The sequence below is a fragment of the Neofelis nebulosa genome, chromosome 8 (genome assembly GCF_028018385.1).
Source record: "Neofelis nebulosa isolate mNeoNeb1 chromosome 8, mNeoNeb1.pri, whole genome shotgun sequence".
In the NCBI taxonomy this organism is placed as follows: domain Eukaryota; kingdom Metazoa; phylum Chordata; class Mammalia; order Carnivora; family Felidae; genus Neofelis; species Neofelis nebulosa.
This window is the reverse complement of record NC_080789.1, coordinates 8,224,294-8,248,296: the sequence shown is the minus strand read 5'-3', so window position 1 is coordinate 8,248,296 and position 24,003 is coordinate 8,224,294. Positions and strand designations below refer to the sequence as shown.

Genomic DNA, 24,003 nt, shown 5'->3' with positions numbered 1-24,003 from the left:
GGAAAATGACTGGCTAAGTGACCCTGGTCCCCCTGGCTGCAGGGGATCCTGAAATTCCTCTGAGATCCACTAAGGGAACTGGGGTGCTGGAGGGCCCAGAGGGTCTCGGAAACCACCCTTTGTAGGGCATGATTCCAGCAGTGGCTGTCAGCAAGACACTCCAGAAAGCCCTCGGTGGCCCTGGCCACCACCACCATGGATAGCGGCAGTAGAAAGGAAAGGAACTTTAAAGGACTGTGCATTTACCCTCCAGAAACTGAGTCATCATGAACTGGCAAATTACCTTTCCTTTCTACCTCCCCGAAGAGGGGCAGGGGCTCATAAGAGAAGTTACAGGAAACATTTTTCCTTGAATCTTTGTACCTGCCCCCCCTGCCACGGTCACCAGGTGGCGCTCCGAAAGCTGGGCCGCACGGCACGCCTGGGGCGGCATTTCTGAGGCCTGCCGCAAGGGGTGGGCTTGTGGGACAGGGTTGCTTGTGGGTCTGGACCGTGGAAACTAACTGTGTGTGTGAATGGGACAAGATTCTTCTGGGAATGGTTCCAGGGATGGTTGCCGCTGGCATGGGATGTAGAAAAATCAAATTCGAGGATGTAAATCTATACTGTCATATACCCTGGAGGCTAGGGAAGCACCTTCCCATCAGAGAGGCGGTGTAAGAGAAAGCAGAAAAGGCTCCCAAGCCACTGGCTGGGTGGAGATCTGGGCTGTTTAACAGAAATGTCACATCATGGGATCCTTCCTCTCGGTTCACTTCATCCTCCCCACAGCGCTAAGTGTTCTTATAAAAAACAGACAAGACCCAGAGCACCGGTTTCCCATATTCCTATTTTGAAATGGGGGTTCAGACGAGGTCATGATCCACAGCTAGTATGGGTCTGAACCTCCACGCCCCCATGTTTTCCCCACCATAGCTCACTGCCTGATTCGAGAGGGAGGTGGAGGTTAAGGAGGAGGGGACTGTCAGGTGAGGGGAGCACAGGAAGCTCATTGGTCAAGTCCCCGTAGACCTCCTTGTCATCTCCAAATTATCTACTGGTTGGGGGTGGGGAACATGACCTTGGGACCCAGGCAGGGCCAGGTTCATGTATCTGCAGTGAGATCTTGGGCAAATAACTTAAGCTTTGGGGCCTCTGATTTCATTCTTAGAACAATGGGGATGGGGACGCCTGGGGGGCTCAGGTCATGACCTCACAGTTCAGTTCGTGAGTTTGAGTCCCAAGTCGGGCTCTGTGCTGACAGCTCAGAGCCTGGAGCCTACTTCGGATTTTGTGTCTCCTTCTCTCTCTGCCCCTCCCCCACTCACGCTCTGTCCCTCAAAAATAAAATAAACATTGAAAAATAATAATAATAGGGGCGCCTGGGTGGCGCAGTCGGTTAAGCGTCCGACTTCAGCCAGGTCACGATCTCGCGGTCCGTGAGTTCGAGCCCCGCGTCAGGCTCTGGGCTGATGGCTCGGAGCCTGGAGCCTGTTTCCGATTCTGTGTCTCCCTCTCTCTCTGCCCCTCCCCCGTTCATGCTCTGTCTCTCTCTGTCCCAAAAAAAAAAAAAAAAAAAAAAGTTGAAAAAAAAAATAATAATAATAAAATAAAAGGAGATACTAAAGCATTAACAACAACAAAAAAGAACAATGGGGGCAATAATTCCCCTTATGGAGTGAGGGCTGAAGGGTTAGACGAGGGCATGTCCACAGTGGGCCTAGCTCAGAGCCTGATACAGGGAACAGGTCAAAATAATTTCATTCTGCTCTGTTCCAGTCATCATTTTCAAGGCTAAATGCTCTGGAGAAAGCAGAGCAGAGTGATTTAATTTTTTTTTTTTTTTTAATGTTTGTATTTATTTTTGAGAGGAGGGGGCAGAGAGGGAGACACAGAATCTGAAGCCGGCTCCAGGCTCTGAGCTGTCAGCACAGAGCCCAGCGTGGGGCTCGAACTCACAGACTGAAAGATCATAACCTGAGGTGAAGTTGGATGCTTAACAGACTGAGCCACCCTGGCACCCCAGAGCAGAGTGATTTAAACCAGGGACTGGTTTAAGACGCCTGACCAAGCAAGCTTCCCCTGACCTTGACCTTTGGCGTTCTTAAAAAACACGATCTAGAAAACCTTTTCTTGTGAAGGGAACAGAACAGTCTCCTCGGGAGCTTGGCCCACCTGCTGCCTCCAGAAAGCATCAGAAAAGACAGTGCAGGTCGGTGGGGTCCATTGTCTCAGTGTTTTAGGCAAGAGACACAGGTGTAGCCGTGCGCTGGGTGAATGGGGCTCAGCCAGCTCCTCGCCTCCAGAGGACATCTGAGAATCACATTTTGTCAGTGACAGGGTGGTCACTGTCTGAAAATGTGCACTGACCTCAATAAAAGAATGCCAAACTCCGTCTTTCTTCCTCAAGTAATCTTGAGAGGAGAGAAGCCTCTGCCAGGTGCAGAAGAAAGAAGAAAACCCGCTTTTGGCAGCAGGGGAGTCAGGTTGCCATGGCAACGAGCTCCTTCCCAAGTCCACTTATTATATGGCTTTTGAATTAGACTTCCTCCTGTGTATACATCTAGCAGCTGGATTCCCATCTCGACACCAGCTCACCCTCCAGGCTTCTCCCCCAGGGAAACCACCACAGAAGGGAGCCACTGACCCTCCTTTCAAAGCCGGTGCCTCCTGTCCCTGGGATGGGACAGTATTTACTTGGCTTACATTGGGAAGAGCTGGAAAGAAACCCTCTCCTCCTCTGTAGGTGGGAAGGTAGTTGGAACAACTTCTTTGGCAATTTAGTCAAATGGAAGTACATACTCTCTGACCTCGCAGTTCTGGGATTTAACCCCGGCACCTCAGCATTTCTGTAGCAGCAAATCTTCATATCACTGAGAGGGAACTGGTTAAATATCAGCCGTGGCTACTGTGGAATACTATGTGACTGTAGGAATAATGAGCTGGATCCCACGAGCCCCCATGGGAAGATGCATTAAGTTCAAAAAGCAAGTTGCTCGAGCAAGTTGTTCAGACTCATAGAAGTAGAAAGTAGAATGGTGGCAGAGAACACTGGGAGGGGGGAATGGGGGGGGGAGAACTGTTTAATAGGCATACAGCTTCAAGGGCTCCTGGCTGGCTCAGTCGGTGGAATGCCCTCTTGATCTCGGGGTTGTGGGTTCGAGCCCCACGTAGGATGTAGAGATTACTTAAAGATAAAATCTTTAAAAAACAAAATAGGTGTACAGTTTTAGTACTGTGAGATGAAAAAGTTCTGAGATCAGTTGCCCAGCAATGTACATATACTTAGCACTACTGAACTGTAAACTTAAAAACGGTTAAGACAGTAAATTTGATTTGCGTATTTCACCACAACATTCCAGAAAAGCAAGTTGCAGAATAGAATCAACACTGACAGCACGATCTTATTTGTGTGTGCATGAGTATGTGCATGCGTGTGCGTGTTTAATGGCAATGCAGTTTGGGAAGGAGACAAAATAAGCTGTTAACCAGTGGCTCCTTTTGCAGTGGGAAGGAATCGAGGAAAAACAGGATATTGCTTCTCATTTTATTCCTTCCCACATTGTTTTAAGACACATATAATTAGCATTTATTATTTTTGTAATTTCAGCAAACCGGTAAATGAAGGGAGATGATATTAACATACCTGATACCAGGAAGCAGGCATGAATTTATTTATTTATTGAGTGTTAACCTACTGTGTACAGGCACTGTGCTAAGTTTGAGGGAGAGTCCCTGCCCTCCTGGGGGTTACACTCCTACAGTGGACAGTCTAAGCACAGCTGGGGCCAGACACAGAGAATACTGGAAGGCAAGAACTGCTTTCCCCATGTCCTCTCACACCTCTGAGGAGGTGCCATTTAAGCTGAGACCTGAAGGCTGGAAGGAGCCAGGCAGGGAAGGAAGGAAGGGGATCTGGGCCCAGGAGAAGTGATTCCAAAGACCCAGAGCCTGAGGAGAGAGGTCAATGTGTCAGGACTGAAAGCAGGAAGGAGAGGGTAGGCGACTAGAGGCGAGGAGGCCGAGGCGTGTTCCCGGTTCCCAGGGCTGCAGGATTCTCAGCAGAAGAGTGACATGATCTAATTTATGTTTTAAAAAGATCACCATGGCTGCCCTGGAGGGAATGGGTTGGAGAGGGGGCAAGAGTGAAAGCAGACAGACCAGATAATGATGTCTTTATTAGCTTCCTGCTGAACAGCTTTGACGAGCATTTTGGTTTTAGATGAGGTTGGAAAATTGCAGGTAATTACTGGGAGGTTAGAAGAGCGTGCTTTTTAAAAGGCTTTCATGCACACAAACCCGGTGACACTTGTTGTCTCAGCTGGGGTCGGGGAGAAGGAGGGTTACTGCCAGCTCTTCACATTTTCAGGTGGCCTGAGTCAGTGGAATCCTGTTAAATGCAGAATCCGACTCAGCAGGTCAGGGTAGGAGCAGCCTGAGACTCTGCATTTCTGACAAGTTCCCAGGTGATGCTGAGCCAGAAATCACGCTAGCAGACTAAGGAGGACTTTCATTTTCTTTTTTTTTTTTTTTTTTTTTTTAAACGTTTTTTTTTTTTTTTTTTTTTTTTTATTTATTTTTGGGACAGAGAGAGAGCATGAACGGGGGAGGGGCAGAGAGAGAGGGAGACACAGAATCGGAAACAGGCTCCAGGCTCCGAGCCGTCAGCCCAGAGCCTGACGCGGGGCTCGAACTCACGGACCGCGAGATCGTGACCTGGCTGAAGTCGGACGCTTAACCGACTGCGCCACCCAGGCGCCCCGGACTTTCATTTTCAAAATTCCTGTAATGTTCACATTCCTTATTTATTTATTTATTTATTTATTTATTTATTTATAGTTTATTTATTTTGAGAGAGAGAGACAGCATGCACGCAAGTATGAGCGGGGAAGGGGCAGAGAGAGAGGAGAGAGAGAATTCCAAGCAAGCTCTGCACTGACAGTGCGGAGCCTGGCTTGGGGCTTGAACTCATGAACTATGAGATTGTGATCTGAGCTGAGATGGAGAGCTGGGTGCTTAACCAACTAAGCTACCCAGGCACCCCTATTTTTATTTTTAAAAAATGTTTATTTATTTATTTTGAGAGAAAGCAAGTGCATGTGAGTGGGGGAGGGGCAGAGGGGGAGGGAGAAAGAAAGAATCCCAACAGAGCCTGTGCTGTCAGTGCAAAGCCTGATGTGGGGCTGGATCTCATGAACGGTGAGATCATGACTGAGAGGAAATCAAGAGCCAGATGCCTGGGGCACCCAGGTGGCTCAGTTGGTTGAGCACTGACTGATCTCAGCTCAAGTCACGATCTCACGGTTTGGGAGTTCAAGCCCAGCATGGGGCTCCACGCTGGCAGAACGGAGCCTGGGATTCTCTCTCTTCCTCTCTCTCTGCCCCTCCCCCACTTGCTCTCTCTTGTTCACACTCTCTAAATTAATAAACATTAAAAAAAAAAAAGAATCAGATGCTTAACCAACTGAGCCACCCAGGTGCCCCACATTCCTTTTTTAAAGGCATAATTTGCTTTTGTGCTGGAAAATAATAACAATTAAAAAGATATTTTTTTTTCAACGTTTTTTATTTATTTTTGGGACAGAGAGAGACAGGGCATGAACGGGGAAGGGGCAGAGAGAGAGGGAGACACAGAATCGGAAACAGGCTCCAGGCTCCGAGCCATCAGCCCAGAGCCTGACGCGGGGCTCGAACTCACGGACCGTGAGATCGTGACCTGGCTGAAGTCGGACGCTTAACCGACTGCGCCACCCAGGCGCCCCTAAAAAGATATTTTTTAAGCCTCCACACAGCCTGCTTGAGATATGAGCAGACAAAGCAAAAGGACAGATTAGGTAAGGGACATCTCTGGCTCAGGCCTCCAGGATGGCGAGGTCACCTAGCAGTAAGCTCTCCCAGGGAAATCTCAGAGCCCCAGTGCAAGACAAAGAAGAAACAATCTTTTTTTTTTAAGTTTATTTATTTATTTTGAGAGGGAGAAAGACAGAAAGAGAGAGAGAGAGGGAGGGGCAGAGAGAAAGAGAGAGAATCCCAAACTCGAACACACGAACCATGAGATCATGACCCGAGCCGAAACCAAGAGTCGGATGCTTAACCGACTGAGCCACCCAGGTGCCCTGGAAGAAACAATCTTAAATAAACGTTAAGCACCTATTATCTATCAAGAACTATGTTAAGTTCTGGGATATGGGAGGAAAGAGTTGCTGGCAGAAGAGCAGGGAAGACAGATATAAACAGAGAATCTCAGCCCAAGCCCAAGGTGCTAAGTACACTGATGGAGATACGCACCAGGGCCAGAAGGGTGGCCAACCCGGGGAAGGAATGTGGTGGGGGGTGGGGGGGAGCTGCCAAGGAATCACCTAGATCACCTGGGTTGATCTCACCTCCCAGGTCAGGCAGGAAACTGGCTCAGAGGCTCAGACACCAGAACAATGTTTGAATGAGTGACTTCCGGGTGCCAGGCACCGCCCTTTGGAGACCAGTCTTAGAGCCTGAGTGCTTAAGGGCACAGACTCTGGGGCCAGATTACTTGGGTCCAAATCTCAGGTCTGTCACTCACTAGTTGTGTGAACTTGGACAAAGTACTTAAACTCTCCGAGCCTCAGTTTCCTCCTCTGACAAATGGGATAATAATAACTAAAGAGTGTTGTAAGCATCAAAGGAGTTATTTGTATGTAAGGCACTTAACAATGATGATTAGTATGTAATAAGAGCTATTAAAGCACTAGCCATTATTACTTAATCCTCAAAACTCTGTGAGCCCAGTACTATTAAATGCTCATTTTGCAGGTAAAGACACTGAGGATTGCAAAGATCAAACTCAGCTCTGGGAAAGGCCCAAGCAGAGAAGCCCTGGGACAGAGCAGCGCCCCACATGCATCTCTGAGTCCTGAATCCCATTTCCCCTAGCACTGCTCAGGTGCCCCGAGCCCACCCCAGGCATTGCAAACACACCTGGTCCTCTCTCCCTCTGACTTAAAACAGCGGCCCTGTGCAGGACCCAGAGGCCACTCGGGCAGGGTCCCAGAGCGTTGCGTCCTTAGACTGCAGTATTCCCAGCTGTTCACTCAGCCAGCCTCCCTGAGGCAGATAAACCACAAATCTGACACTCAGCCTGCAGGGGCCACATTAGAACAAAACCGCCCTGGCTGCACAGAGGGCCCTGCAAGATGAAAGAGGTTTCTGAGATGAGAAAGCAGCCTACCTCCATCTATCTCACTTAGTCCTGCTGGTTGGATGCAAATTGCTTTTTCACACTGAAGCAAAAGAATGTTTGTGGGTGGGATGAAGTGACAAGGGGATGCAGCTTGCTGGGGGAAGAGGGAGGGAGAGGGAGCCCCGCGGCAGCAGGACCCCCGAGCCAGAGGGGCCCCTGATGCCGGGCAGGGTGCAGCCACCAGGAATTCTCTCCTCCTTCCCAGGTGTACAGAATGTGAGAGTCAGGTTTTCTCCTCAGCCTTTGACTGGGACAGCAGGGCCTAGAAGCATTTTGATGGACTAGCGTATCTCTGGAGTCAGTGGAAAGCGGGCTCCCGGGCCGCAGGGCAGGCAGGCTGGGGTCCCTACCTACAGAGGCTCAGGGAGGGGAGACCTGTGTCCCATGCAAATAAGACGGTTGAAGGGAGGTCAAGTCTGCTTCTAGATACACGACTCAAACTCATATTTTATTTATGTATGATGGATGTATTTATATATGTTTATTTATACCCACTTCATTACATAAAGATCCTGAGATGGTTTGCAAAAAATGTGCACAATGTCAAGGAAGAAAACAAACAGCTTTGGGAGCTGCCGTGAGAGGGAAATAAAGGGAGGGAAAATAATGAAACTAGGAGTAAGATTAGCATCCATAAGTGTGCAATAAATAGTTCTGTGCGGTTGCTAACAAGGCCCGTACACTTGGTTCTGAGAACCTTAGTGGCCAAAGCTAAGGGCGACCGACAGTCAATGGAAAAAACGCAGAACTCAGAAGTATCACCTTAACCCTGGTGCAGAAACCTGGCAGGAGTTCCCCCATCGTCCACCTAAAGATGACCCTGGGATGCAGGAGACAAATGGATGCCCTCAATGGTACCCTGACAACAGATACAATAACAATCATTTCTCATAATGTGCCTCAGTGTTAACTGTGGCAGTAAAATGTCATCCCAGAGTAATCCTAATAATCTTTTTGGGCTGTTTGTAAGATCAGAAAGTGGAGACAGCCTCAATGTCCCTCAAACACACTGAAGTACAAACTTCCAATGGAGTACTACACAGCTGTTAAAAAGAAAGAAGAGGGGCGCCTGGGTGGCTCAGTTGGTTGAGCGTCCGACTTCGGCTCAGGTCACAATCTCGCGGTCCGTGAGTTCGAGCCCCGCGTCAGGCTCTGGGCTGATGGCTCAGAGCCTGGAGCCTGCTTCCGATTCTGTGTCTCCCTCTCTCTCTGCCCCTCCCCCGTTCATGCTCTGTCTCTCTCTGTGTCAAAAATAAATAAATGTTAAAATAAATAAATAAATAAATAAATAAATAAATAAATATAAAAAGAAAGAAGAACAATTTAGGTATTCATATGAAACAATCACCAAGATGTATTGGGAAATGGAAAAAAAAAAAAACAAGGGGTAGAATGATGCCTATAAATGAAAAAAAAAAAGTGTATACACTTAAATGCTTGCATGTACCCGAGATCATTTCTGGAAGGGACCTGAAGCAGCTGCTGACTTCTGGGGAGGGGAACCAGGCAGAGGGTGACAAAGGTAAGAAGTGGACTTTTCATTATACAGTCTTTTGTACCTTCTGCATTTTGTACTCTGGGAGTGTATTACACATTCAACATAATTAAATAATGTGTTATAAACATGCAAGCAAAAATATCAGAGAGTGGTTACACACAAGGACCTCTATACAGACCCTCCTTTATGGTCAAGCTTAAGGACAACATATTGATTACCCAGGAGAATGGAAATCCCACACATCCCTCAGCTCAGTTCTCCATGAAAGTCATTTACCCAACGTGTTTCTGCCGAGACTCTGGTGGGTAGATTTATATTGCTGATTAAGATCCATCGCTTTCCTCATCAACTGGAAAATTAAAAAACCTTTCCTTTCCACAAAAACAAACTGTTAGAACTAATATGGTTAGCAAAGTTGCAGGATACAAAATCAACACAAAAATTGGTCGTGTTTCTATAATGAACAATCTTAAAAAGAAATTAAGACAACAATTCAATTTACAATAGCATCATAAATAATAAAATACTGAGGAATAAATTTAACCAAGAAGGTGAAGAACTTATACAATGAGAACTGCAAAATGTTGCTGACAGATGTTAAAGAAGACAATAACTGGAAAGCTGTTTCTTGTTCCTGGATTGTTAATCCATTAAATGCAGCTGCTCTGAAAAACAGTGTGGAGATTCCTCACAAAATTAAAAATAGAACTACCCTATGACCCAGCAATAGCACTGCTAGGAATTTACCCAAGGGATACAGAAGTGTTGATGCACAGAGGCACTTGTACCCCAATGTTTATAAAAGCACTTTCAACAATAGCCAAATTATGGATAGAGCCTAAATGTCCATCAACTGACAAATGGATAAAGAAGATGTGGTTTATATATACAATGGAATACCACTTGGCAATGAGGAAGAATGAAATCTGGCCATTTGCAGCACCACGTGGATGGAACTGGAGAGTGTGATGCTAAGTGAAATAAGCCATACAGAGAAAGACAGATACCATGTGTTTTCACTCATATGTGGATCTTGAGAAACTTAACAGAAGACCATGGGGGAGGGGAAGGGGAAAAAAAAAGTAACAGAGAGGGAGGGAGGCAAACCATAAGAGACTCTTGGATACTGAGAACAAACTGAGGGTTGATGGGGGGTGAGGGAGAGGGGAAAGTGGGTGATGGGCATTGAGGAGAGCACTTGTTGGGATGAGCACTGGGTGTTGTATGGAAACCAATGTGACAATAAATTATATTAAAAAATAAATAAAAAGATAAATAGGGAAACATCCATTTAAAAAATTGAATATTTATTTTAGTTTTGAGAGAGCAAGAGAGAGCGAGCATGAGTGTGGGAGGGGCAGAGAGGGAAATATAGGCTCGAAAGCAGGCTCCAGGCTCTGAGCTGTCAGCACAGAGGTTGACGGGGGGCTTGACCCCATGAACCGCGAGATCATGACCTGAGCCGAAGTCAGCACTTAACCGACTGAGCCACCCAGGCGCCCTGAAAAATACATTTTAAAATTCATATGGAACCTTAAGGGATCCTGAATTACCCAAAAAATTTTGAAAGAGAACAACGCTGGAGGACTCACGCTTCCTGATTTTAAAACGTACTACAAGATAATGTGGTCCTGGAGGGGCGCCTGGGTGGCTCAGTAGGTTAAGGGTCTGACTTTGGATCAGGTCATGATCCCACAGTTTGTGAGTTTGAGCCCCGCGTTGGGCTCTGTGCTGACAGCTCAGAGCCTGGAGCCTGCTTCCGATTCTGTGTCTCCCTCTCTCTCTGCCCCTCCCCTGCTCATGCTGTGTCTCTCTCTGTCCCCAAAATAAAAACATTAAAAAAAATTTAAAGATAATGTGGTCCTGTAATAAAGAGATATGTAGACCAATGGAATAGAATAGAGAACCCAGAAATAAACCTTTGTATATATGTCAAATGTTTTCAATAAAGAGGGCCAAGGTGATTCAATGGGGAAATAACAGTCTTTTTAACAAATGGTGCTGGGAAAATTGGGTGTCCCCATGCAAAAGAATGTAGCTGGACCCCTACCTAGCACCATACACAGAAATGAATGCAAAATGGCCATCTTTGATTTGAGGTAGAGATTCAATAAATAACAGCTGAGAGACTGAGTGTCCTCACTTGTCCCAGTGCCCCCAAATGGTGCTTGAGAAGGTAGAGATGGAGGTAGACTGAGTATTTGGAGTATAGACAAAAGGTGAGTATTTTATGCCAACCAGGGTGCTATGGAAGGTGCTCCTTTACACACGCACGTACAAGCACAATATGCATTCCACACCACACACACTGAGCACAGCATACATACATCATACATACATACATCACAGACATCCCACACATCCCACATATTGTACACAACACTACACATCCCCCAACATACACCACCAAATCACACACACACACCCCACATCACATGCCTCACGCACACACACCACACACACATCACACAGACATACCCCACTAGGAGTGGTCTATGATGTAGATCGAGAACAGGAGGGCTCCTATGAGATCCATTTCATACATAAAATTTTGCCAAATCTGTATTTCTACATCTCCCCCCACCCCCACTGCCCTGGCTCAATAAATACTGTGAAATGAATTAGTAATCAATATGTGGTTCCAGGGACTCCCATCTCTGCCACTCACTTCCCACGTCTACAGTTCTTCCCTGGGGAGCTCCATGTGTCAGCTCAGTACTCTGATGGATGTAAAAGAATGACACCCTCTCCCCCCCATCCCAGGGAGAGTGAGACTCCTATCAGCCATGTGCACCTTAGTATGAATGGAAGTGTGAGGGAGACAGGTGAGCATGGAGAGGAGCATGGCTTCTAGTTCTGGCTGGTTACCAACCAGGTAACTGGATACTTGGAGGCAAAGGTATGGGGTGGGGGGAGTGGGGAGAACAGGAAGCTCTTCAGGGTGAGCAGGAAGGAAGAACTCAGAGGAGGCTCCAGATGCCTCCAGATGGAGGCATGTGTGGGCAGACGGCACCCGCACCAGCACCACCAGGGAGCAGAGGGAGCAGTGGGGGACTGTCCCAGCGTCTCCCAGTTGGCCCACGGCCAGCCCTGTCCTTACTTCCGTTCCCCATTCCCGGTGAGATGAGAAAAGACACGCTGTCTCCCCAGCTCACAGAGGCAGCAGATAAAGTAGGTGAGAAGAAATGAAGAAGCGGCACAAAGAGCCCCAGGCCAGCCCTGAAGCAGCTCCGTAGGGTCTCTGCATAGTCCCCAGGATCAGCCTCCCCCAGGGGCTGTCCTGCACTGGGGACAGAAGCCTCTCTGTCTTCCATTCTCCCCCCACCGCATATCATTGTGCTTGCCTTCCAGTAAAGGAAAGTCGTTGGCCCTGGGCTTTAACCTTGATGCTAGGACCAAGGAAGGCCTTGCTGTGTTTGGTTTTATTCTTGAGACATAAGGATGGGGAAGGAAGAGAGCATCATCATTTCAGAGAGCTGCGGATGTGCTCCAAGCACCCCCGGGTCCTCCTTATTTAGAAAACCTGCTTCATTAATTGATCCAAATCTTTTTTTTTTTTTTTTTAAGGTATTTTGAATTTTAGTCAAACTTCTATTTAAGTAATGAGTTCCAGAGGGGGAAGAAGTCAAAGGCTGTGTTGCTCTTGGAACATTGATCATTAAACAATGAGGGATTCTGTCAACACTATCTTTCCCTCCTGTGCCCCCTACTCCTCCAGAGTCACACCAAGAAGGAACCTTAATTAACTTCTAGTTAGTTCCTTCTTTCCCCCCCTCCCTCCACCCCACTCCATCTCCTCCCATCATTACGTGAATATACGCTGTGCAAAAACAAAACAGCCTCAGCCTAGCCAGTGGTGGGTGGAGGCCAGGATTCCTTTACAACATCCCTTGCCTTTTTGCGGGGGGAAACCACCTCTGTGGGGCAAGTTGTGCTCTGAGCTTCCCACAGGGTCAGGTGGAGGCCGGTCATCTCCCGAAGCCACATCTTTCCTCAGGATCTTCCTCTTGCAGGTTTCTCCTGAGAGCCCTCCCTCAAAAAATCCCTTGCAAAGATTTGCAAGGATCCCAGTCTCCTGGGGTCTGACTCTGACACTCTCTCCTGCTTTCTTTCTTTATAAAATGGTGGGGTTTCCAGGGTCTCTCCAGGAAGGATTTTGGCTCTCCTGCTTTTTTCTTTTAATGTTTATTTATTTTTGAGAGAGAGAGGGAGCATGAGAAGGGGAGGGGCAGAGAGAGAGGGAGACACAGAATCTGAAGCAGGCTCTAGGCTCTGAGCTGTCAGCACAGAGCCCGACACGGGGCTTGAACTCACTAACTGCGAGACCACGACTGGAGCCAAAGCCGGACGCCCAACTGACTGAGCCACCCAGGCACCCCTGGCTCCCCTGCTGCGCATCTGTCAGCCCCACCTTAGGAGCCCTCCAAGCAGAGCTGAGCTTCTCCACCATGATGACCATCTCACACGTGCACAGGAAGGGTCTGGAGTGGGCACGTGAGTGTGGATGCTGTCGATCTGAGCGCCCCGAATGGCTCCCTTGAGATCCTGTCTGTGGGGTGATGGCAATGGGAAAACCATGCTCCCAGGTGCACTGGGCTGCCACAAAGTGCCAGCAGTGGCTTGAAACGAGAGAACTTTATTGCCTCATTGCTGTGGAGGCTAGAAGTCCAAAATCAAGGTGTCAACAGTGGCATACTCCACCTGAAATCTGTAGGGGAGCACCCTCCCTTGCCACATCTAGCTTCTCATGTTTTCCTGCAGTCCTGTGCTCCTTGCCCAGCAGCTGCATCCGTCCCATCTCTTCCCTCATTCTCACCCCTGCCTTCTCCCTCCTGTGTCTCTTCTCATAAGGACGCCAGTCATGTTTGATTTAGGGCCCACCCTAGTACAGTATCACCTTAACCAATGACCTCCGCGATGAACCTATTTCCAAATGAGCTCACATCCTGAAATATTAGGGGTGAGAACTTCAACGTATCTTTTTTTGGTGGGGGGAGAGGTGTCACAATTTAACCCTCTGCCATTTATAATATCACCTCTGCCATTTGTTAGCTGTGGGATGCCACCCATGTGCCAATGTCTCTCAGCTTCTTCAGCTGTAGGAATGAGAATACCAGGGTGATATGGCCAGAGAGAGGAACGAGTATGGTCATGAATGTCCATTTGTCAGCATGGTGCTCGGTATATGGAGGTAGATCTTTTTTTTTTTTTTTTTTTAAGTTTATTTATTTATTTTTGAAAGAGAGAGAGAGAGAGAGACACAAAGCATGTGAGGGGCAAAGACAGCGAGAGAGGGAGAAAGAATCCCAAGCAGGCTCCGCGCTGTCAGCAAGGAGCCCAATTCGGGGTTTGATCCCAGGGACCGTGAGATCATGACCTGAGCTGAGATCAAGAATCAAAAAGGGCCACCCATGCGCCCTTTTTGAAGACGAATCTTTAACAAATAGTGATGCTCTCCTCAGCAGGGGCTCTCTTGGCTACCCGAAGGCTATTGTTACAGCCCTGCCCTCCCCCAGACCCCACCAAGCAGCCTCCACGTCGGAAAGCTTAGATATGCCCTGGAGATCTATTTTGTATCAACAAAAGATTACTGGAGCCTTTCAGGAAGTGAGGCTTCAGGGCCCATTATTTAAGTGCCACTCCTGTGACTGCTGGATGAGCAAGAGGAGTGCTAAGAATATATTGGGTAGGACAGCCTGGGTGAGTGAAACATGCAGGAAAGGCTCAGCACACAGTCTTTTCTGTCTAACAATGACTTTGCACTATGCGCAAATCAATCTTCCTAAGGCAATTTCCTGTTGCCAGGACAGAGCTGTCTCCCTTCTTCTCACCCTCCCGCTGTACTCCCCTTCATGCTGGGCTCCAACAAAGGGGTGAGTGTTCAGTATTTCTCCTAATTGATGCCATGACAGGTCCTTTTGCTGACATATCCTGGCATCTGTCTGCCTTATTCAGGGCAGCACAGCATTAACCTGAAATTGTCAGCTGTTTCCAGAATAATCAGTTCTCTTTCTGATCTAAGTCTCAAAGCGTGCATTGATTTTATTCAGTCTAGGATGCGTGTAGGTCATTTCAATAGGCTGCCTCCACCCTTCCATCCCCACCCGGAGCTCACCAAAACAAAGCAAATGAAAAGACCAACTTGAACTTCAGATTCTTTTGCCCTCCACCCTTGCAGAAACTGCTCATCAGTCATTAGTGCTTCTCAAATCTTAAGGAACAAATGAATCACCTGGGAGCTTATTAAATGCAAATTAAGGGGCGCCTGGGTGGCGCAGTCGGTTAACCGTCCGACTTCAGCCAGGTCACGATCTCGCGGTCCGTGAGTTCGAGCCCCGCGTCAGGCTCTGGGCTGATGGCTCAGAGCCTGGAGCATGTTTCCGATTCTGTGTCTCCCTCTCTCTCTGCCCCTCCCCCGTTCATGCTATGTCTCTCTCTGTCCCAAAAATAAATAAAAAACGTTGAAAAAAAATTAAAAAAAAAAAAAAAAAAAAAGTAAATGCAAATTAAGATTCTGTAGATTTGGGTGAGGCCTGAGATTCTGTACTTCTAAGGAGCCCCCATGTGATACAGAAGGTGCTAGTTCACAGACCACACTCCGACCAGCGACACCTACGTGGTCCCTCTCCACAAGGTCCATACATGTGCCAGGGACATAACAGGTAATATGACCAAGGTTTGCTCTGGGTGTTAGAGGAATAGCAGGGACAGAGTCCCTAACTGCCTGGGGAGTTAATGGAGACCTCCCAGGAAATGTAAGCCAGTGTAAAGAGGGGCCACGTGATCTGTGCTTCTACAAAGGTTACTCTGGGAATGACCTGCTGTGGGGAGAATGAAAAGGGAGGGCCAGGCTGAAGGCAGAGAGACCATGCGGAGGCTCTTGCAAAAATTAGGACAAGTATGATGAGGTCTGACGTAGGGCAGAGGTAGCAGGCAGGAGAGGAAGGGAAGGAAGATGTGACTGGAGGTGGGGGGCGGTGGAGCAGGAGGATGCAAAGTGCATCCCCAGACCACTGGTGTGACAGGTGTGGGGAAATGAGAAGTAAGTTCCTGGCTGGCTGCCAAGGCATGGTGACCTTGGGGAAGAGCCAGGAGAGGACAGGATGTGCAGGGAGAAGAATGAGGAACCGGATGGCTCACCACTAAGCAGGGTTCCAATGAGGAGCGTTTATGCCGGCGGCTTTGGGTTGGAGGCAGGTGGGAAAAGAAGCAGGGGGCAGCACGGGAAGGTGTCACCTGGTGGGTGACAGCAACTGGGCCTCTTGGCAAGGAGACAGCATGGCCTGGCCCCAGCCCCAAGGGTAGCAGCCTACAACCAGGGTGTCCAAGACCCCATCACATGGTGAAAAGCAATGACCTCTGGTGGATGACCTGGGCCTCTACCCAGATCCATGGTTTAGTTACTCCTTTTATCTCTACCATCACCTTCTTTCTCCTGTCCTTAAGTTTATTGGGTTGGATGTTTATCTCATGACTTTTATCCTTTTTTCTCTTCTAATAGAAGCATTTAAGGCCATCAATTTCCCTTGAAGTATGGCTTCTATGGCATCTCCCAAGTTTTAACATGAGGAATGTTCATTATTCAATGCTAAATAATTTAAATATCCATTAATTAAATATCCATTAACTTTGACCCACGAGTTATTGAGAGAGGTGTTTTTAAAGTTTCAAATATATGTTTAAAATTTTTTTTAATGTTTTTTTTGAGAGAGACAGAGAGACAGAGTGCAAGCGGGGGTGGGGCAGAGAGAGAAGGAGACACAGAATCCGAAGCAGGCTCCAGGCTCTCAGCTGTCGGCACAGAGCCTGATGTGGGGCTTGAACTCATGAAACGGGAGAACACGACCTGAGCCGAAGTCAGATACTTAACTGACTGAGCCACCCAGGCGCCCCTCAAATATGTTTTAAAAATGTATCTCTTGGGGGGCGCCTGGGTGGCTCAGTCAGTTGAGCGTCCGACTTCAGCTCAGGTCACGATCTCGCGGTCCGTGGGTTCGAGCCCCACGTCGGGCTCTGGGCAGATGGCTCAGAGCCTGGAGCCTGCTTCGGATTCTGTGTCTCCCCCTCTCTCTCTGCCCCTCCCCCATTCATGCTCTGTCTCTCTCTGTCTCAAAAGGAAAAAAAAAGTTAAAAAAAAAATTAAAAAAAAAAAATGTATCTCTTGGGCGCCTGAGTGGCTCAGTCAGTTAAATGCCTGACTCTTTTTGGCTCAGGTCATGCTCTCACATTAGTGAGTTCAAGCCCCGCACTGGGCTCTGCACTGACAGCACGGAGCCTGCTTGACGTTCTCTCCCTCTCTCTCCCTCTGCTCCTCCCTGACATGCATGTGCATGCTCTGCTCTCTTAAAATAAACATTAAAAACAATTTTTTTTAAAGAGACAGAATGAAAATGAGAAAGATTGTTGAAAAGTAGGAAGGCAATTTAAAAAAAAGAACTAACTAGAACTTTCTTCTTAAGTAGGCTCCATGTCCAACAGTGAAGTTTGAACTCATGACCCTGAAATCAAGTCACATGCTTTACCAACTGAGCGCCAGGAGCCCCATCAAGAACTTTAGAACATGAAAACAACTGTGGATGTGTTAAGCAGAAGGTTATAGATAATTTGAAGAGCAAATTAGTGAATTGGACCTGAGGCTATTGTACAGTGTATAACACAGAGACGACTAGATAGAAATATCAAAGAGAGTAAACTCCCAAAGTGAGAAAGTTTAGTATATGCCTACTTGGAGTCCAAAAAGAAAAGACAGAGGAGAATGGAGGAGAGGAAATATTTGGAGAGATAAAGCTGAGAATTTGGAGAAAAATGCACATAGACACATTTGTGCAAATGTTTCTATGAATACTCACCATAGCTCTCTGGAGGCCCACGGAGCCTAGCTAGGTAAAGGACCCCTGTGTAACAGACACTGAGAGTTGCCTATTCACATTCTTTTTCCTGTTTTCCCTATTAATGACCCCAACTTCATTTGGAGTAGCAGCCCCCTTGTTCCTTGGGAGGCCACGTGACTCAGTTCTGGACAATGAGATAATAAGCTTTGGGGAAGGAAATTAACTCAGTTGACATGTGTCTTTTACCTTCTGCTCTTAACCATCCTGCTTGGAACTTGAAGGCAACGCTCGGAGGCTTGGTAGCCATCTTATGACCATGTGGAGGGAAGCTCACGCTAAAGATGGTCAAATGGAAGACAGAAAGCCCAAATGCTATCCGTGGACTGACTACTTCCAGATTTGGTGTATAAGAACAATAACTCCCTTTTAGTAAAGCCACCATGAATAGATTTCTCCTAAACACAATCCTTACTGCCTTCCATCTACCTATAGCAGTCTACAGTCTACAGACCAGGGAGAGGTAGAAAGTAACAGATCCATACATACCTGTGTTCACTTTAGACCGGGGCCTTTTAAGAAATGGTGATTATTCTTTGTTCCATGACACCATTCTCAGCCTGCAGAAAAAGCAAGAATAGTGAGAAAACCAATTTACGCAGGAGTTTTATCTCTACCACCATAAACCTTTTTTTAGAATGGTATTCTTTTAGGAAAATGTTCTCTTGCCATCTTGGACTCCTTCTGCTTCTCTAACAGCACCGAAACCACAAAGTGCAGACTGAGACACGACACTGACATATGGCAAAGGCCTGTGCTTCCTTCTTCCTAATGTCTGATCTGTTTGGTTTTTTTTCTTCCTCCTCCCACCCCTCATTTGCATTCTCCTTTTTCCCCCCTGCCTTTCCCACTTCCACCCCTGAACCCCAAACCCACCATCTGGTTGCTGCTCAGCCCAGGTGAAGATACGGCTGGCCTCTGGCTCTGAGGCTTCTGGTAAGATCGGGACAGGTATCATGTCAAACCCTCTCACTGTTGTATCTTGAAACTCACCCACCAGTGTCCACCCAGCTCAAGAAGAGAAGTCAGAGCTTACCCAGGGCACAGAGCCATGCCAGTGCCTTTTTCAAAATGAGTAATTCGCCTACCATAACTGAATAAGAGCCTCCAGATGTCATAAAATCACAGTGCAAAGAATTAGGTCTTCATTTTCAAAATGGCATTGATAAGATGGTACTAGTCGTTGTTGTTGTTGTTGTTGTTGTTGTTGTTGTTGTCATTGTTGTTCTATACAATGGTAGCAATAATTTTATTCTCTCAGGCTTTTTTTTTCATTCTTTTTTCTTTTCAACGTTTATTTATTTTTGAGAGAGACAGAGTGCAAGTGGTGGAGGGGCAGAGAGAGAGGGAGACAGAATCTGAAGCAGGCTCTAGGCTATGAGCTGTCAGCACAGAACCCAATGCGGGGCTGAAACCCACGAACCATGAGATTGACCTGAGCTGATATCAGACACTTAACTGACTGAGCCACCCAGGCATCCCTCTGAGCTTTCTTAATAAGTCACTTGCTCCAAGAATTGCCCATGAAGGTCTTGCTCATGAAGGTGAGAGCCACATAGAGGTCTCCCTCTTTTTTTTAATTTTTTTTTTCAACGTTTTTAATTTATTTTTGGGACAGAGAGAGACAGGGCATGAACGGGGGAGGGGCAGAGAGAGAGGGAGACACAGAATCGGAAACAGGCTCCAGGCTCCGAGCCATCAGCCCAGAGCCTGACGCGGCGCTCCAACTCACGGACCGCGAGATCGTGACCTGGCTGAAGTCGGACGCTTAACCGACTGCGCCACCCAGGCGCCCCAAGGTCTCCCTCTTTTAGGAAATCTGACGTCACATAAATCAAGGTTTCTAGCCATGCTCATGCGTACCACAAAAGGCTTTTGATTTTGCAAATACAGCAAAGGAATCTGCTTGGGAAGCAGATGTATCTGTCCCTCTCTCCTTCCCCATTTATAGGAAGGAAGGACAGTGAGAAGAAAAAAACATAGTCCAGTTTTTCAAAAAAATTTTAAGTTTATTTTTTCATGTTGAGAGAGACAGAGAGAGCACAGGAGAGGGGCAGAAAGAGAGAGAGAGAGAGAGAGAGAGAGAGAGAGAGAGAATCCCAAGCCTATTCGGCACTATCAGCATGGAGCCTGATGTGAGGCTCGAACTCATGAAACATGAGATCATTACCTGACCCGAAACCAAGAGTCAGATGCTTAACCAACCGAGCCACCCAGGTGCCCCGAACACAGTCCAGTTTTAAAAAAATTTTTTTTTAACGTTTATTTATTTTTGAGACAGAGAGAGACAGAACAGGGGAGGAGCAGAGAGAGAAGGAGACACAGAATCCGAAACAGGCTCCAGGCTCTGAGCTGTCAGCACAGAGCCCGACGCGGGGCTCGAACCCACGGACCGTGAGATCATGACCTGAGCCGAAGTCAGACGCTTAACCGACCAAGCCACCCAGGCGCCCCCACAGTCCAGTTTTAAGATGAGCAGGCCCCGTGGGTGAGCAGGGAGGTAGGGACTTGCAGCTACTGGTGAGACACGGAAGGCATGCTCTGGAGGTCCAGCTGTACTAGTAAGTTTATCATTTCTGGAAATTGACAGTGTCTGGATTAGAAACAGTCATAAAAGCCCTTGTGCCACGATTTCTAAGCTAAAGCCTACTTTCAAATTCCTTTGAAGAAAGGAAAACAATGTTTATTTGAAAAACAAATGTTGTCTTTAAAATTTGGAAAACAGGATAGTCGTAGGGGCCCTTAAATCTAGTAATCCTTCCTTCTCCCAGGATCTCCTCCCACCACAAGGCAAAGAAGCAGAAATACCTGCCAAAAACAAGTCAATTATTCTGAAAATCAATTAAATTATTTATACCCTTTGAAATAAGCATTTCAAAAGGAAGCCTAGAGAAAGTCAATTAGAAGCCATGGTATTGAACAGCTTATTAGTTAAATCAGGCTCTTTGTCTTTCTGTTTTGCTAATGGTGTAGACTTTTGACTTTTCTAATCATTAACTTTGGCCGTCTAGGGAGATCCCACCGGACTCAGTGTGTTCATACTTTTTTGAGTGACACGTCCCCCAGTTTAATGGCCCCAAAGCATAATGAGGTGACCGAATCACAAGTAATAATAATTTTAAAAATCTAGTCAGGAACAAAACCGGGCTCATTACCATGAAGAAGCAGCATTCCGACGAGGAAAGGAAATCACCCAAGAACAGGGGAGAATACATAACAGCCACTGCGTATGTGCACAGCCTGCTACGTGCCAGGCACTACTCTGAGCACTTACATGTACTCACTCATTGAGTCCTACCACAAACATTTTGCAGGGGAGGAAACTGAGGCACAGAGAGGGCAAGTAATTTGCTTAAAGTCACACAGCTAGGAAGTGGCCAAGCTGGTATGTAACCAAGGCAGCCTGGCTTGAGGCTGAACTTGAGGCTGGACTGCCTCAGCCCTTTTAGGGAAGGTGAATGGGAAAGTCACGGAAAGAAGTTAAATGTACATAAAGATGAGGACATTATATTTGTAAATGCACATTGATCAGTGTATCAAATAACCATAGACTAGGTGGTTTAAAATAATGGACGTTTCTTCTCTCATGGGGCTCTGGAGGCCGGAGTCCAAGATCGAGGTGTCGGCAGGGCCATGTTCTTCCTGACGGCTCTAAAGGAGGACACCTCCTTGTCTCTCCCAGCTTGTGGGGGCTCTGGGTGTGCCTCGGCCTTTGGGGCCACAACTCTGGTCTCTGTCTCCACCTCTGCGTCTCTCATCAGGGCACCTGTCATTGGTTTAGGGCGCACCTGGAAAATCCAGGATGATCTCGTCTCGAGATCTTTAACTTCACAATATCTGCAAAGACCCTTTTTCCCAATAAGTCACGTTCACGAGTTCTAGGGGCTAAGATGTGAATGTATCATTTTGGACCACCGTTTAACCCACTACAATCAATTACAACCCACTACATCTTGACGATGTTGTAAGAAACAGAAAACTCACCTCAACCTGGCTGAAATAACAAAGTAGATCTACTGGCCCATTTAGCCGAACAGTCCAGGGGAACTCTCTAGCTTCAGGCGAGGCGTGCAGTACTGGCTCCATTCTCAGGCAGACTCTTCCCCTACCTTCTGTGAGGGGCTCCTCACAAGGAGGAGCTGTGCGCAGCTCCTGGGGTGACATCTTTCCTTGTTCAAGTCCACATGGATGAGAGAAGTTTCTCCTTCCCAGAAACCCCCAGCCTATGTTCCTGTGCCTCCCATCAGCTCTAAGGTCCGTGCCCATCAGTAGCCCTACCCCTGTGACCGGGGAAGGCATATTGGCTGTCCTAAGCCAATCAGGAACCGTGTCGAGAGGCAGAGATGATGTCTCCCACTCAGGATACATGGCTGGGAGCAAGAGAGTCCCCAGCTTAAAATCAAGGGACTGATAGGAGATGACCAGTACATGTCCGCTCTGGACCTTTAGTCCTTCCTTGAACCTTCTCAGGTGGGTGTGGCTTCTTTCATTTTACAGATGCCGAAATGAAGGTTCAGAAATATGGGCCAACTTGGTTCAAGTCACTCGCTAGTAAAAGGGGCGGAACCAGGATTGAAATTCAGCTCTGCTTGGTAGCAGAGCCTCTCCCCAGCAAGCAGCCACCCCCCCGGGGCCCAGTCTCCCATCCGCCTTCTAGCAAGCCTCCGGTAGTCTCCTTGGAGCGACACCATGATGGATACGTGTGAGTTAGCTGAACATGAAAATAAAAACTGTGAAGGGGGGGGGGGCGCCTGGGGGGGGGGCGGCTCAGTCGGTTCACGGTTTGTGGGTTCAAGCCCCCACGGAGCCTGCTTCGGATTCCGTCTCCCTCTCTCTCTCCCCCTCCCCCACTCGTGCTGTCTCAGTCTCTCAAAAATAAATAACTGTTAAAAAAAAATTTTTTTTTCACACCGTGAAGGGAAATGACAACAACCACGTAGCTCTCCAGAGGGCAGACGGGAGGGTCTGGGATGAAAGACGACCGCAACACAAAAAATTAAATACGACCTCACCTTATACTTAGTTTCACGCCCATTGGTAGTTTCATGCCGCCAACTGGGCCAGTCCCCTAACGCGCTGGCGAACTTAGTCGAGAAAAGCCGAGAAAAGCCGTGTTCAGAGAGCGGAAGTGTCTTCTCTTCCGGCCTCCTCCGTCTGGGCCGCAGAAACGAGAGGGGAAGACGCACGTGCCGTGGCGCCGCGGTGACTCCGCCACCCTCAGAAGTTGGCCGCCCCCGCAAGCGGAAGAGAAAGTGCAACCAGAGCTTCAAGGCTAAAAGATGAAGCGTCCCTGGGAGCCGGTCAACGTGAGGCGCCCGAAACCGCGCGTTCGGGCCCGGATCCTGTGAAGGAAGAACCCCTCCCCCAAGAGGGCAGCTGTTGCAGAATCCGGTTCATCTTCAGGATTTCAAGGGTTAGGGGCGCCTGGGTGGCGCCGTGGGGTAAGCGTGGGACTCTCGGTATCAGCTCGGGTCAGGATCTCGCAGTCGTGAGTTCGAGGCCTGCATCGGGCCCTCTGCTGTCAAGTGCAGAGCCTGCTTGGCCCCTCTCTACCCCTCCCTTGCTCGCTCTCTCAAAAAGAAGCTTAAAAAAATGATTTCTGGGGCGCCTGGGTGGCTCAGATGGTTGAGCGGCTGACTTTGGCTCAGGTCACGAGCTCACAGTTTGTGAGTTCGAGCCCTGCGTGGGGCTCTGTGCTCTGTGCTGACTGCTCAGAGACTGGAGCCTGCCTGGGATTCCGTGCCTCCTTCTCTCTTGCTCTCTGCCCTCCCCTACCTGTGCGTGCGCTCTCTCTCACTCTCTCTCTCTCTGTCTCTGTCAAGAATAAATAAATAAACATTTGAAAAAAAGATTTCAAGGATTCGTTGCACAATAAACGTCTGGTTTTAAAAAAGCGTGACATTCAATATATTAATTTCTGCTTTCCCCATTGTATCGGGGAGAAAATGAATTCTCTTCAGGACCACTGGAGCATGGCCACCTCATCATTTGCTGTGACAGAGGCAAGCCAGCCGTTCTGGTATCACTGGCAAGAGAAGTGACAGCCGGATCCAGTCACGGGGAGGGTCGAGTTTGCCAGCACCGAAAAGTTGTGATTTCTATAAAACCTATTATCTAGAAGGAGCTTTAAAGGTTTTCCAGCTCATCCTTTTACTTAATATAGGGATCCCCTTTGCTTCAGGCCACAACATCGTGAATGTATGAAATACCACTGAACTGTACACTTATTTTTTTTTTCTTTTTTTTTTATTTATTTTTGGGACAGAGAGAGACAGAGCATGAACGGGGGAGGGGCAGAGAGAGAGGGAGACACAGAATCGGAAACAGGCTCCAGGCTCCGAGCCATCAGCCCAGAGCCTGACGCGGGGCTCGAACCCACAGACCGCGAGATCGTGACCTGGCTGAAGTCGGACGCTTAACCG

General features: G+C 47.8%; 1 long non-coding RNA gene across 1 annotated transcript in view; it reads right to left on the bottom strand.

The window, feature by feature from the left end:
* Window positions 1–22,848, bottom strand: part of LOC131483750 (uncharacterized) — a 42,704-nt gene extending 19,856 nt beyond the window's left edge. The window contains exons 1-2 of the long non-coding RNA XR_009247890.1: window positions 22,594–22,848; window positions 18,071–18,141 (exon numbers count right to left, since the gene is read on the bottom strand). This is a non-coding gene — a long non-coding RNA (uncharacterized LOC131483750). The remainder of the gene's footprint in view (window positions 1–18,070; window positions 18,142–22,593) is intronic.
* Between the last annotated feature and the right edge of the window lie 1,155 nt (window positions 22,849–24,003).